Source organism: Psammomys obesus, unplaced genomic scaffold (assembly GCF_907164565.1).
Source record: "Psammomys obesus unplaced genomic scaffold, mPsaObe1.curated_primary_1811, whole genome shotgun sequence".
NCBI classification, from domain to species: Eukaryota; Metazoa; Chordata; class Mammalia; order Rodentia; family Muridae; genus Psammomys; species Psammomys obesus.
Genome location: NW_026587556.1, coordinates 3,976,481 through 3,991,746, shown reverse-complemented (window position 1 = coordinate 3,991,746; position 15,266 = coordinate 3,976,481). Strand labels below are relative to the sequence as shown.

At 43.0% G+C, this 15,266-nt stretch overlaps 1 pseudogene; it reads left to right on the top strand.

Moving 5' to 3' along the window:
• Positions 1-625: 625 nt before the first annotated feature.
• Positions 626-1,102, top strand: LOC129674047 (histone H3.3A-like; annotated as a pseudogene).
• Positions 1,103-15,266: the final 14,164 nt, after the last annotated feature.

Below are 15,266 nucleotides of genomic sequence, written 5' to 3'. Positions count from 1 at the left end.
GAAATATTTCCTAAAAGTTTAATATCCTAGGCCATCATGTAAATGCAAATTAAAATTAGTTTGAGATTTCACCTTCCCCCAATCAGAATGACTAAGATAACATATATATATATATATATATATATATATATATAATATTTATATATATATATATATATATATCCAGAATAATGAGGAAATAGAAACACACTAGATGTTCGTCAGCTGACAAAGGGATAACGAAAATGTTGTATATTTACGCACTGAGATGTTATTCAGCTGTTCGGGCAAGTGGGTGGGGCTTGAAACAATCCTTCTGAGTGAGGTAACCCAGTTCCTGAAAGGTAAACTGTTTTCTCTCAGTGCGAATAATGTGCAGATATGTGTGTTTCCTATTAGTTGGATTACCCACAGAGATGTGGAAATTAGTAAGGGTCCATGTGGGATGGGATGGTCAAGAGATAGAGAGAGAATGTAGTGCATACAGTGTTAAAAGAGAACAAAGGATGACGAAGGGTTAAATTGAGGTGAGGGTGGAAGGGCAATGTAGAGAAAGAAGTTATGAGGGATAAATAACACTAAAGATGGCAGAGCGGTTTGGTCAGTCCCAGCAAGGGCCTCACACTTTGGCTTTGGGGGAAAGAAAATGGCCAGAACCAAGCAGATCGCTAGAAAGTCCACCGGTGGGAAAGCGCCCCTCCCTGCACGCACAGACAGCGCCCCTAAAGCAACCAGGAAAGGCGTGCCCTCTCCTGGCGCTGCAGGCCTACCCGTGGCTTTGAGAGAGCTGAGAGAGCTTCCGCCTTACCAGAAACCAACTGAGCTGCTCATCCGGAAGCTCTTTCCAGAGATGGTTGAGGGAGATCGGCCAGGATTTCAACACCGACTTGAGATTTCAAAGTGCAGCCGTTGGTGCGCTTCAGGAGGCTGGCGAAACATACCTGGCGGGGTTGTCTGAAGATACCAGTCTGTGTGCCATCCACTCCAAGAGAGCACCATCATGCCCAAACTCATCCAGTTGGCTTGCCAAATACGGGGGGGGAGACTGGCTAAGTCAAAGTGTTTTTCATGGCGTTTTGTAGCAAATGCTGTAAAATACTTTGGTTTGTGTCCTTTTTTGTGAAAATTTGTTTATAATATGTTGCATTTGTACTTCTATCATTCCGTCTTCCACCCAGGATGAATGCTAAGAGTGACTGTTCACAGACCTCAGTGACGTGAGCACTGTGTCACTCAGAGGTGACAAGTTACTAATGTGCAGGAGGGATGAGTGATACTTCTTGCTCCTCATGCGTGTTTCTGTGTGGTAATGACTTGCTGGGTGGCTATTAAGGTACTAGAATTGATAAATGTGTACAGGGTCCTTTTGCGATAAAACTGGTCATGATTTCAGCCAAGTGTTTTAACCATGCATCTCTGTGATAGAATGTGGGCTTTTTTCAAAGGCTGAAGGAAATGAAGATTTCCTGACTAGGCTGCATTTGTTTTTAATGAGGTAGGAAGACGCTATGCACGTTAAACCTTCCGTAAGTCTTCATTCTAACTCATGTTCCCTAACCCCTACCCCTCTAGCTGGTAACGTGTACAGTAACAGGGATTTTATTTATAAAGGGTTCTAGAGTAGCGTAACAAGTTTCTCACGCCAGCACCGTCTTACTAATGAAATTAGTAAGCAGCTTTTCGTCATGTTGTTTGGTCCTATGCCTAGGTCGTCTTATACAAGCTTCATGGAGCGTTGAGATGGGCTCAAGGTCCTACCCCTCACCAAGGAACTCAATTTATTTTTACAAATTTAAAAATTAAAAAAAATAATTACTGTTTTCCTCCTTCCCTTTTCTCCCTCCAGCCACTCCCATGTCCCCTCCTCCCCCACCACAGTTGCTCAAGAACTATTGACAATTGATAGCTGCTGGAAGAGCCAGGTTTCTTTAAGAAATCCCTGGGAGTAGGTCATATCCTGATACTGCAGGTGTGCAAACAGGCATTCCACACTGGGGCACAGTCAGGCATGCAAACGTGTGTACCCATGTCACCACATGGCAGTGCTGGAACACGGCAGGTGGACAAGCATGTACGCCATGCCACTAAGGGGTGGCACTGGGACAGAGGAGGCATGAGAACAAGCATGCCCACCCAGCAGATTGAAGCAGAAGCTGAGACTCAAGGCCGAACTTTGGGCTGAGCGCAGGGAGTTTTACAGAAGGGGGGATGGGAGGACAGGAGCTCCACAAGAAGACCAACGAAACCAACAAATCTTGCAGGCGGGGCTGCAAAGACTGCTGCATCAATCAAGGGCCACATGCATGCAGGGGACCTAGAGACCCTGCTAATATGCAGCTGATAGGCAGCTCAGTCTCCATGTTGGTCACCTAGTAAGAGGACCAGGGACTGTCTCTGACATGAACTCTGTTGCCTGCTCTTTGATCACTTCCCCTGGGTGAGGTGGCCTTGCCAGGCCACAGAGGAAAAGGATGCAGGCAGTCTTGAAGGGGCTTGATAGTCTGGGGTCAGTAGTAAGGAAGGAGGGCTCCCCCTTTCTGAAGACAAGGAGACAAAAGGAGAGTGGGACCAGGAGGAGACAAGGGACCGGGAGGAGACATTCAATCAAGATGTAAAATGAATAAATTAATTTTTAAAAACCTACTGATAATTACAAATAATTTATTCTGCCAGAGAAAGAAGCTGATTCACAATTAATCATGGTTTAGATTTATAACGATACAAAAATGTTATATTCTAAAGACATAACACTCACCAAAATATAGCCGAATGTCAACCCTTCTTATATTCCAAAGAATTTATAATTATAAAAATACAGTTAAGACTCTGCTTCATGGTTATTTTCTTTACAATAATTAAGCGAAGAATGTCTCCTGAAAACACAGTATCCAAACCTAAAACTTACCTTACCAGCACCAATGACACAGGAACTGAAATTAACACAGCCACACTCCAGTAAAGGGCATCCATTTTCACTTTGAAAAACAAAACGTAACAAATTGTTAATTCACCTAAAAGGTTCCTGATGAACAGATACTGTAAGACTTATTACTTCATAATGACTGCAGTTCTTCCTGGCTGAAGATGCCATATGCGTATTCCAGTGAACCCCGAAAAGCCCCATAGGCCCATGTATTTGAATGTTTGGTCTCCAGTTGGTGGAACTGTTTGGGAAGGTTTAGGAGGTGTGGCCTTGTTGGAGGAGGTGTGCCACTAGAGGTGGGCTTTGAGGTTTAAATAGTTCTCTCTCTCATATCTCTTTCTTCCTGTGTCTCTCTACATCTCGTCATCTTTGTCTGAGTGTGTGTGTGTCTTTCCCCTCTCTCTCTGCCTCATATTTGTAGGTCAATATATAAACTCTCAGCTCCACTATTGCTCCAGCAGCATGCCCACCTGTCTGCTGCCATGCTCCCAACCATGATGATCACGGACTCACCCTCTGAAACTGTAAGCCTCGATAAACTGTGCCTTCTATAGGTTACCCTAGTTGTGGTATCTTAGCACAGCAACAGAAAAGTAACTAAAACAACGGACTCAGGCCTTAGGGCCATTTTACCTTATCTCTCTACAGTCACTCTTTATCTTGATAATACCAAGTGTGTCTGATGATTCCATACGCTGCTCCTCCCCACTGGCCTCCTCCAAGCTCACTTCTAGCACTGTTTGAACTTGGATAGCTGGGAAAAGTATAATTCTTACTATGTTTCAACCAAAATAAAATGTTTAAAAATTATTACGTGTGTGTGTGTGTGTGTGTGTGTGTGTGTGTGTGTGTACATGTATTTGCTGTGGTGTGCGTGTGGAGGGCAGAGGACAACCTGTTGGATTGGATTCCTGTTCCACCATGTGACTCTCAGGCCTTTAACTCAAAGCATCAGATTTGGCAGCAAGTACTTTCACCCTGGGAGCAATAGCTCTGGTCCCCAAAAAGAATTCCTTTTTTATTGTTTAGACCTTCCCCGTGTGCAGTCTTACCCCATGCCTGTTCCTTTTCTTCTGTGCCTCAACGTCCTCCTTTCAGCCAGGACTTCCGAAAAGCAGGAGGACAGCGCGTAAAATCGTGTGAGAGCTCTGGAGAACCTTCCCTCCTACTAAAGGGACCACTGCATCCAGTCAGGAGTGTGCCTAACGCTTGGTAGCATTTAGAGCGCTTCCCCGACACTTTAGGGCTTCTTATTGTTAAAATTATCCTAATTTTTAAAATTTTTTATCTTTTTGTATATAGGTGTGAGGTGCCATGTGGGTACTGGGAAATAAAAAGCTGGGCCTTAGGCAAGAGCAGCCAGTGCTCTTAACCACTGAGCCATCTCTCGTGCCCCTACAACAGCATTCCGAACTCCCCATTCTCCTACACCACTTCATCCTTGTCTTCCCCGTGCTATCATCATCCCTTCAGCTACTCAGGGTCAAAGCCTAAGGCCATCTGGATTCTTCTCTTCCCTTCACTATCAGCAAAAACCGTCTCCATAAATTAGTCAATCCGTCAGCAAGCCCTCCTAAACAGACTTCCAAAATATATCCCAATTCATCTGTTTTTCTCTAACATTGTGGCAATGTATGGTTCAACCCACTGTCAGCCAGGACCTAGGGACTGTCACCTCTGTGTTTGCCTACTTCAACTGGGTTTCTCCGTGGAGATGCCTGGGTGCTTATTTGTCACATAAAACATCTGCTTGAAGGGGGCTCTACTGTGCTTAGAATTAACAGTATTACATAAATATTTATAATCCAATAAACATCTGGATGCAAGGTTTCAGATTATTTAGATTAAGTGTAGCACTGTGTCTTGATCCAGAAAAGAATACTTCCTAGAGATCTACAGGTTCCATATTTATTTGTGTGTATATATGCTGTATGTGTGTGCATATGTGTGTAACAGAGGTCAGTGTGGGGTGTTTCTTAAGTCACTGTCTTATTTCCTGCACACACACACACTGTGTATATGTGTGTGTGTGTGTGTGTGTGTATATACATACATATATATATATATAATTTTATGTCTATGTATGTTTCACCTGCCTGTGTGTCTGTGTAACATCAGCATCTGTGTGACACCAAGGACACCAGCAAATGGTGTCAGATCTCCTGGAAGTGGAACTATAGATGGATTGTGAGTCACCAATTAAGGACTTGGAATTGAACCCCAGTCCTAGGGAAAAGCAGGCCGTGCTCTTAACCTCTGAGTCCCTAGTCTCTCTAGCTACTATTCTCTTTTAAGATTATTTTTTAATCTCTAAATTATGTGTGTGAGGGGCAAGAGATATATACATGTGACTGCCATTGCCTACAGAGGCCAGAGAGGGCACCAGAGTCCCTGGAGCTGGAGTTAACAGGGGTTGTGAGCTGCCTATATGGGTTCTGAAGTAAGCATTCTTTTTTGCTTTTGGTTTTGGTTGGTTTGTTTGTTTGTTTGTTTGTTTGGGTTTAAGTATAAGTTTGGGTTTGGGCTTCTTTAAACAAGACCTCTGTATCCCTGGCTGTACTGGAACTTACTATGTAGACCAGACTGACCTCCAACTCACAGAGATCTGTCTACCTCTGTCTTCCAAGTGCTGGGATCAAAGGTGTGAGCCACCCTACCTAGTCCTAGGCTGAAGTTATAATGTTTGCCAGTGGAAAAAAAAACAAAAACCTAAGAGTAGAAATAAAGGTTCACTATTTCTTTCATGAGTAGCAAAGATTAATGCTGTAAAAATTTAGAATAACTATTCACTTGTATTAAATTTGTATAACTTACCTGAAAGTGATGCTCAAATGGGTCAAGGTCTTTTTAAACAGGGCAATATTCTATGTTATTGATAAATCTTCACTTTTGTTTGTTAAACTGCATAAACAGACCACATGACTGCTCCATGGTATGGTTTTTATTGTAGATATGAGAGAGAGAGAGAGAGAGAGAGAGAGAGAGAGAGAGAGAGAGAAGCCATAGTCATCTGGAAGAGTCCAGAGCAGAGAGAGAAAGATGCATACTGAACATGGCAAGCAGACTGGACATGGCCAGGACTATCTGCAAAAAAGGGAAAAAGAGCAAGGTATAGAGAACAGAGAAAACATGTGAGAGAAGCAGAGAGACAGAGAAATAGAGACACAGAGAGAGAATAACAGGGTTATAAGAAGCATGAGTAGCAGGGGGAGGGAAGCCAGTGAGCAGGAGGATAGGGTGGAGGTGAAAAGGGACCTTGAAATGTGTCATAGGTTCTTATGATACTCAGGGAGCCTGGAGGCCAGCGTGAGCTCTGATATCTTCTGCCAGAGGTAAAGGAACTGACTTCTTTTGGCAGATGGGAACCCATTTCATAGGTCCCTGAGGAATGCTGCCTTTTATCTAACTGCCAGAAATCCTCTTCGAGTCAAGGCAGCACTCATTAGACTGCCTTTTGGAGTTTGGGGAACTGGGGTCCCCTTTGGACATAACAAAACAATCTTAAGGAAAAACAAACAAAAAAACCCAGAGTGTATTAACGGATTGTCAGTAACAATTGTGTGTTATAACTTACCTCTCAAGATACTTTATGCTTTGCCCTACAATTATTCTTCATACAAGCAAGCATGAAATACACATAACAGAATTTTTCAAATACATGAAAATGCTTATCCCTTTCAGTTTCCAAATGTGTTTTTAAAAACTTTTTATGAAAGTCCTATAAAAATTACACTCTCCCCTCTTCATATAAAAACAATTAAAATTAAAACAGACTTGTAATGGTGAAAGGTCACATGAAAATCAGCTCTCAAAGTTAGTCATGCTGTTTAGATGTAAATCTTTTTACCTTGCATTCATTTTGCCTAAGTCCTGTTCTTTTTATCTTTGTGTCAAATTCAGTAGCTCTTCTCTCTTCTAACTTCACCAATGGGATCCCTTCCTGTATCTAGCAGGGTAGCTTTTTTTCATTTGTTGTTTCTAAGCTACCATGAGCTGAGTGCCCTGAGAAATAGACCAGTAGAGAAATTCTTTCTAAAAAGCTGACAGGTTTCAGGTAAAATATGGAAAGAAACAGAATTGTTTTAAATGTTTTTGCAGATTCTCTGCAGGTGCCGCTTGTCCACTGGATGCTCTTGTTTGGCACAACCTGAATTCTCCTATCCCCTCTACTTCCTTTGATTATGACACAATGTATGGAACCAGAAGACAATTTGCTAAATTAAATTGGTTCTCATCCTCCACCATGTGGGATTTAGGGATCAGACTCAGGCTGTCAGGGTGCTAAGCATCTTTACAATCTTGGTGTTTCATGCCCGGAATATGGCGTAAAGGGCCTGTCAGTTCCCTCCTGTTCTGTGAAGCTACTCTTCTTCCTTCCCTTGTCGTTCCTCCGCCTGTATCCTCTGCAGTCTCTTGTTCTCTCTATTCCAAGCTCCATGGCCTGGCTCCACATCCAGAACTGCGTGGAGAGCGCCATTCCATCTCTTCCTCACTTCTTGCTTCTGTGCCCTCCACAAACCAACAAACAATTCTCTGCTCCTGACTCACAGCATGATTGAAAAAAATTCTAAAATTATAATGGAAGGACTCGATTAAAATTCGTATTTTCTGATTTCAGAGCTATGAAACAATTCTTGTAGGTGTCCCAGTAATTATTACTCTTGAGGGGTCGTTTCAAAGATCTACCGCCCTCTCCAGCCCCTTTGATTTTAACATATAGATTTGTTTTCATTCCCTTGACTATGCAAACAGAACTGTTCAGTGAAAGCGGAGACAACAACAGGAAGCTACGGCTGTAATCTGGGGGAAAGGAGGCAACGTAAAGAGAACTGAGTGGGTAAGAGAGTCCAGAGAGGTAGACACCACGCCATGCCAGAACAATTGCACCCAAAAGCTGAATTTGCCAAGACTTTCTGTTGCAGGCAGCATGTCTAAGTTTTAGAAGTATGCCTATACTTACATTACCCTTACTCACCTCCTCCTTGTAGTGATTCTATGAGGCAAGAACTGTTACCTCCATTTTTAAAATAAGCAGCAGGGCAAAAGTGCTCAGCGTGCAAGCCTGGCCACCTGGGCTTGATTCCCGGAAACTAGCATGAAAAGAGAGTCCTGAAAGTTGCTCTGTGACCTCCACAGGCACTGTGTGGTATGCAAATGCATATACACCAAAATAAAATAAAATAAACATTACTTGGGGGGCGGGAGGGTGTAGAGCTGGAGAAATGGCTTCTCCGTTAAGAGCATTTGCTGCTCTTGCAGAAGACCTAGGTTCAATGACAACTGCCTGTAACTCTACTTCCAGAGGGATCCTCTTCTGCCCTCCTCGGTTACCAGAAACATACATGTGGTGCAAAGACATACACGCAGATAGAACACTTTTACACAAAAAATTAAAAACAAATAAATCTCTAAATACATGTATATATGTATTACAGCTAAATACTTTTGCTATCTGAACTTTTACAATTTTTTGACTTTTTTATTCATTTATTGTTACAATTTATTCACTTTGTATTGAGGCTATAGCCCCTTCCCTCATCTCCAGCCCCACCCTCCCTCCCTCTTCTCCCCCTATGCCCCTCCTCCGCACTGACAGAGGAGGTCCTCCTCCCCTACTATCTGACCTATCAGGTCTCATCAGAGCTGGCTGCATCCTCTTTTTCTGTGGCCTGGCAAGGCTGCCTCCCCACCCCACTCCCATGGGGAAGGTATTGAAAAAGCTGGCCATTGAGTCCATGTCAGAGGCAGCCAGTGCTCCGCTTACTCCGGAACCCACATGGAGACTGAGCTGCCTATTGTCTACGTCTGAGCAGGGGATCTAGTCCTCTCCATGCATGGTCCTTGGTTGGCACATCAGTCTCTGCAGGACCCCTTGGACCCAGATTTTTGGGTTTTTTGGTCTTCTTGTGGCGTTCCTGTCCCCTCGAAGTCTTTCTATCTCTGCCTTCTTCCATAGATTCCCTGCACTCAGCCCAAAGTTTGGCTATGAGTGTCAGCATCTGCTTTGACAGCCTGCTGGATAGATTCTTTTAGAGGCCTTCCGTGGACAGGAAAGGAGGCTACCACAGAGGGCCTCTAAAAAATATTTTTAAAAACATTTGAGACAGGGTCTCACTGTGTAGCCTTGGCTTGCCTATAGTTCACTCTGTAGACCAAGCTAGCCTCAAATTCATAGAAATTCACCTATCTCCGCCTCCAGAGTGCTGGAATAAATGGCATGTGCTGTCCTGTTGGGCAAATATTTAAAATTAAAAAACAAAAATAAGGATCAGAGGTTTGGAGACTTGAAAGTGCCTACACTTTGTGTCAGAGCACAAAACTGACACTAGAAGGCTGGGCCTTGCACCAACCCCGGCTGTCGAGCCCACACTCTCAGCTACTACAAGGTGAGTCACACACTCACGCGAACACTCTTGAGGATTCACAAACTCAGCACCCAGAAGTCAACGACGGCAGGCTGTGGCTCTCCCCTCCCGCGGCCACAGGTACCAGACCCCACCAGGGATCTGAGAAGCTGCTGCCTGACCACAGAAACCTAAACATGGCTAATTAGGGTGGGGTCACTTTAACTTTACCCCGTGTAAGTATCCTAAGCAGACACTCTCGTGACCAGATGAATCACAAAAGGACACTCCCGCATCCACAAGCCAGCTTGAATTTAATGGATTCACAGACAAACCCCTGGAGGAGGGAGGGAGGGAGGGAGGGAGGGAGGGTCGCCTCCTAGGGGGAGCAGCCTGGAAGCCGGCTCAGGGATTTTGATCTATTACAGGCTTATTTGATTTAATTGGAAGAGACGCCCGTCGCTGGATATAGTTGGCTGTACGGGCCAGACGAGGGAAGTAATGGTTTTTCCTGACAAATGGAAACCTGCTTCACGAGGTTTCTGAGGAATGCTGGGTTTAGACTTTATCTATCTGCTAGCAATCCTATTGTTTCCCTCGTCAGAGCTCATCGTGAGCTGAGCCCGGACATTTGGGATATTGTCAGCAGTACTGCCATTTGGGGGCGGGGTGTGTGTGTGTGCTGTTTTGGACCTAATGAGGTTAACTATGTCTTCATTATTAGAAAAACCCTGATTTTCTGATTCAAATGAAGAAACTCTAGCAAACCTCCTTTGTCCGTTTGCTAGAGTGGGGAGTGCAAGCTTATGTCCATTTTAGAAATTAGTAAGCTGGGGAAGGGAGGAAGGAGCAAGCTTTCCATAAGCGCTATGTGAAGTAGTCACCGAGCTTCTGCTGCATCTCAGATCATCAACAGAGCCTCCTCGGGACAGATCACCACAGCCTGTCTCAGTGAGGCCACAGGAAAGGGTCCATTTGGCTTATTCTTCCACAAGTTCAGCATCAAAGGAAATCAGGACAGGAACTCAAGTATGAGAGGAACCTGAAGGCAGGAGCTGATGCAGAGACCATGGAGGAGTGCTGCTTACTGACTTACTGACTTACTCCTCATGGCTTCCTCAGCTTGCCTTCTTATAGAACCCAGGACCAACAGTGCAGAGGCGGTATCACCTATAATATGTTGGTCTCTCTGTAGCAACCACTAATTAAGAAAATGCCTTACAGGCATACCTACAACCCCATCTTATGGAAGCTTTCCCTCGGCTGAGGCTCCCTCTTCTTCAACGACTCTAGCTCGTGTAAAGTTGATATAAACTAGGCAGTACAATACGTATGTGTATTTAGCCTGTATGTACAGGCTATATATACCTACATATACAGGCTGTGTGTGTGTGTGTGTGTGTGTGTGTGTGTGTGTGTGTGTGTGTATACATATATATATATATGTATATATATATATACACAAGGTAGTACACGCATACATGATGCTCTCTGAGGCCAGGTGATACTGTCAGTTCCTCTGTAACTGAAATTATGGATTATTGTAAGTCATGAGCTGTATGTGGGTACTGTGAACTGAACCCAGATCCTCAACAAGAACAGAAAAATATCCTCAGCCCAAGATATTTTATTTTTTTTAATTATGTGTATGTGTGTGTCCATGAGTAGCATCTGCACATGCGTGCAGGTACCTGTGGAAGCCAAAAGAGGGCACTGGATCCCCTGGAGCTGGGGTTAACAGGTAGTTGTGAACTACCTGACATGGTGCTGAGAACCAAACACCATTCTTCTACAAGAGCAGCAAGTGCTCCTAACCTCTGCGCCATCTCTTCAGCCTATCCCTGTTGTTTTAAAAACTGCTTTATATTGGCACTCGTCTAGGAGTGGTATAGCTGGATCTTGAGGAAGCGCTATTCCTAATTTTCTGAGAAAGCACCAGACTGATTTCCAAAGTGGCTGTACAAGGTTACATTCCCACCAGCAATGGAGGAGGGTCCCTTTTCTCCACATCCTGTCCAGCATCTGTTGTCGTGAAATCTCAGGGTTGTTTTGATTTGCATTTCCCTGATGACTAAGGATGTTAAGCATTTCTTTAAGTGTTTCTCTGCCATTCGATATTCCTCTATTGTGAATTCTCTGTTTAGCTCTGTACCCCATTTTTTTAAATTGGATAACTTGATCTGTTGCTGTTTTACTTATTGAGTTCTTTATATATTCTAGATATTAGCCCCTCTATCAGACATAGGGTTGGTGAAGATCCTTTCCCAGTCTATAGGCTGTAGCTTTGTTCTGATGACAGTGTCCTTTGCTTTACAAAAGCTTTTCAGTTTCATGAGGTCCCATTTATTGATTGTTGATCTTAGAGTACGTTCTGTTTAGAATACTGTCTCCTGTGGCACATGCTATTAATTCTAATACTCTGAAGGCTGAAACAGGAAAATCTTGAGTTTGAGGCCAGCCTGGTCTACATAGTTCGTTCCAGACTAGCCAGAGCTACATAGTTGAGACCCTGTTTCAAAATAAAGTATTTTAAACCTATTATTACAGGTTTGAATCTGAAATGTTCCCCCATAAACTCATGTTTTGAGCACTTGTTTTTTTGGATATTTTCTAATGCTTAAATAGAAAACAATTTTCTATTTCTAAAAGTTCTGTTCACTTAAAAAAAAAAAGTAAATTCGGGGGGCCATGAAACCCTTACGGGGTAGAGTCAGGCAGGTAGAAGTAAGGGGCTGGGCATTGAAGGTTACAGCTGGGCCTGGTTCCCTGGTTCCGAACAACTCTCTGCTTCTTATATACACCTGCATCAGGTGACCTCCCACCTCACATTCTGGCTGCCACTAAGCCACTCCTGACATTTCTTCCCCACCATGATGGACCATGAGCTAAAACACACCTTTCCTCTTGCCACTTCTTCCTGTCTGACATTTTATCACAGCAATGAAAAATGATAAATACGCTTGCTTCTTGGTTTCTTTTTTTATGTACAATGGTGTTTTGCCTGCATGTGTCTATGTGAGGGAATCAGATCTCCTGGAACTAGAGTTACAGACAGTTGTGAACTGTCATGTAGGTGCCAGAAACTGAACTAGGATCTTCTGGAAGAGCAGCCAGTGCTCTTAACCTCAGAGCCATCTCTCCAGCCCCCACTTGTTATTTCTTGTTGCCTTTAATATTACATGTGTACTGTGAATGCCCAAGGTATTATAGTATCTAACATTTTAATACCATCCCAGCATTCTAAGCAGTATGAAAATGTTGACCTAAATGATAAACTACTGACTGTATCTGTAAAGGCTCAACTTTCCTTTTTTGACTATGTCTCCCCATAGGTTTCTAAGAGCTCAGAACACCTACTTCTGTCTTCCACTCTGTGCCTCTGCCTACAATGCTTCTCTGTCTGCCAAGTCTTTCACCTCAACTCCACCCAGTGAAACTATGCCCAGGCCCGAAGCCTGGGTTCGAAGTATTCCCCGCTCCGGTTTATTTCTTCTTCCTCTAGCCCTCCATGTAAGGCACGCATTAGGTTCTCTACATGTTATTTTCCATAGGTAGGATCCTCTTGTCCATCCTCTTGTCCACCGCAGTGACCTGTGTGTTTGCTACAGACTGCCTGCCTACAACCAGCTACCTTGGGCTCCCCCAACCCAACTTCTCCATCCTGGCCACAGACCCAGTTTGGTGAGATCAGCTGTAACCAAGCCAAGCCCCCAAGGAACTCAGAAATATGTTCTCCTTTTGTTCAGCTTTTAGTTTGTGATTTAATTACCATAAACCATTAAGCTTTCTGGGAAGGCTGGTCCATTCTGAGTGACACATTTAAGGACCACACTTTCCCGGGAAGGTTATTTTTCATATGAATCCTTTACGACTATCCTGTGGAGGACATTGATGGCAGTCACATTTCAATAGAGTTCTTACTGGCTATCAGTTGGATGGAACAAGATAGAAATGTAGCTCTCCATTTACCACAAGTGCAAGAGAAAGAATAATGAGAGGGGAACATTAGTGCATTTGTAAACAGCTCAAAGGCCTTTCTTAGGGGCCATGACTAAATCTGGAATGAGAATTCTCTTACAAATGTAAGAATTTGTACACCTGGTCTAAACACAACCAGCATTAATATTTATTGTTTTTCTTTATACTGATTTTTAAGAACAATGCTTCAAAAAAGCCTTACATATAATATAAATTTAAATGATTGTGGAAATCACATTTTCCATCTAATACATAAAAAACAAACAAACAAACAAACAAAAACCCAGACACATTGCAAAGGCTCACCACAGAAAGAAATGGGACAGCTTCTGACATTACTTCTGGTTTGGTTTTCTTTCTTTTCTTTTCTTTTTTTTTTCTTGAGGGGGGTCTTCATCATTAGTATATTTTTCTTCTGTCCTTTTTCTGCTTTTTTTTTTATGAGAACTTTCTTTTCTCCATAAATGCACTTTTGAAACACTGTATCTTCAGAAGCAAAATTGTCCCTGACTAGGTTTAATGGCACTCTTTAAGCTTCTATTTGAATTCTATTGTTTTAGTTTTTCTTTATTAACAGAATACATGACTCTCAGTTTTGTTCCTGTTAGCTCAAAATCATTTAACTTCAAAGCAAGATGAACATCATCTTTGTTTTAGAAAATAAACAAAATTTTTTTAAAAATAAAAACACCACACATATGTTAACATTTCCTCCAGAAAATCATATATAATGAGACTAGAAAAAGGCAGTATTTAATGGAATATGTCAATCTCCAAGCCTGCACACAGAAGTTCTTCTGCTCTGTGCCCTAAAAGTCTGATCTGGAGGGTCTGAGCAGCCCTGCTTGAGACCCCATCCATGCTCTGCTCAAGGCTCCCAGGAGACACTCAAGCTGCCTCCCCAAATGGTCACAGGCTCACTTTTTTCATCACATGGTTTTTTGTTTTTTTGTTTTGTTTTGTTTTGTTTTAATAGTAAACAGCTAACAAGCCAACTTTCTGTTTTAAGCTGTTTTAAGGGAACTCTATTATCCCTGAGATGCAGGACTAGAGACCTTTGAAAGTTCCTCTTGAGTACAAAATCCTATTTTATTCCAACACAGAACCATTAATACTGTTTTGAATGTCTAAGAGATGTTGAAAGAACACTGTAAGCTTTTCAAAGAGAGGAATAGAACCAAGACACAGTAAAATCACTGTAACACAGCAAGACGGACACGTCGTGCACTCAAGACTTTTCAAAGCTCCCAGCAATACCCATCAAGAGTCAAGAGCCTGGGTGATAAACAGATTTCAGTGGTTAAGAGTGCATATAGCTTTCTCCCCCTGAGGGGGAGATAGAAAGACCTGGAGGGGACTAGAGCTTTACAAGGAGAACTTAAGAACCAAAAAAATCTGGGCACAGGGGTCCTTTCTGGACTGATACTCCAACCAAGGACCATGCACGGAGATAACCTAGAACCCCTGCACAGATGTAGCCCAGGGCAGCTCAGTATCCAAATGGGCTTCCTAATAAGGGGAACAGGGACTGTCTCTGACATGAACTCAGTGGCTGGCTCTTTGATCACCTCCCCCTGAGGTGAGAGGGGGGCAGCCTTACCAAGCCATAGAGGAAGACAATGCAGACAGTCCTGATGAGACCTGATAGGCTAGGGTCAGAGGGAAGGGGAGAAGGACCTCCCCTATCAGTGGACTAGGAGAGGGGCATGGGAGGAGAAGAGGGAGGGAAGGCAAATTGGGAGGGGGTGAGGGAAGGGGCTACAGCTGGGATACAAAGTGAAAAAACTATAATAAATTTAACAATAAATTAAATTTTTTTTAAATTAAAAAAAAAAAAGAGTACATACAGCAGATGGGTGTGGTGGCACACAACTGTAATCCCAGCATTCAGGCAGACAGAGGCAGTCAGATCTATGTGAGTTTAAGACCAGCCTGTTCTACAAAGTGAGTCCAGGACATCCAAGTCTACACAGAGAAACCCTGTCTCAAAAAACCATAAAATAAAATAAAATAAAATAAAATAAAATAAAATAAAATAAAAT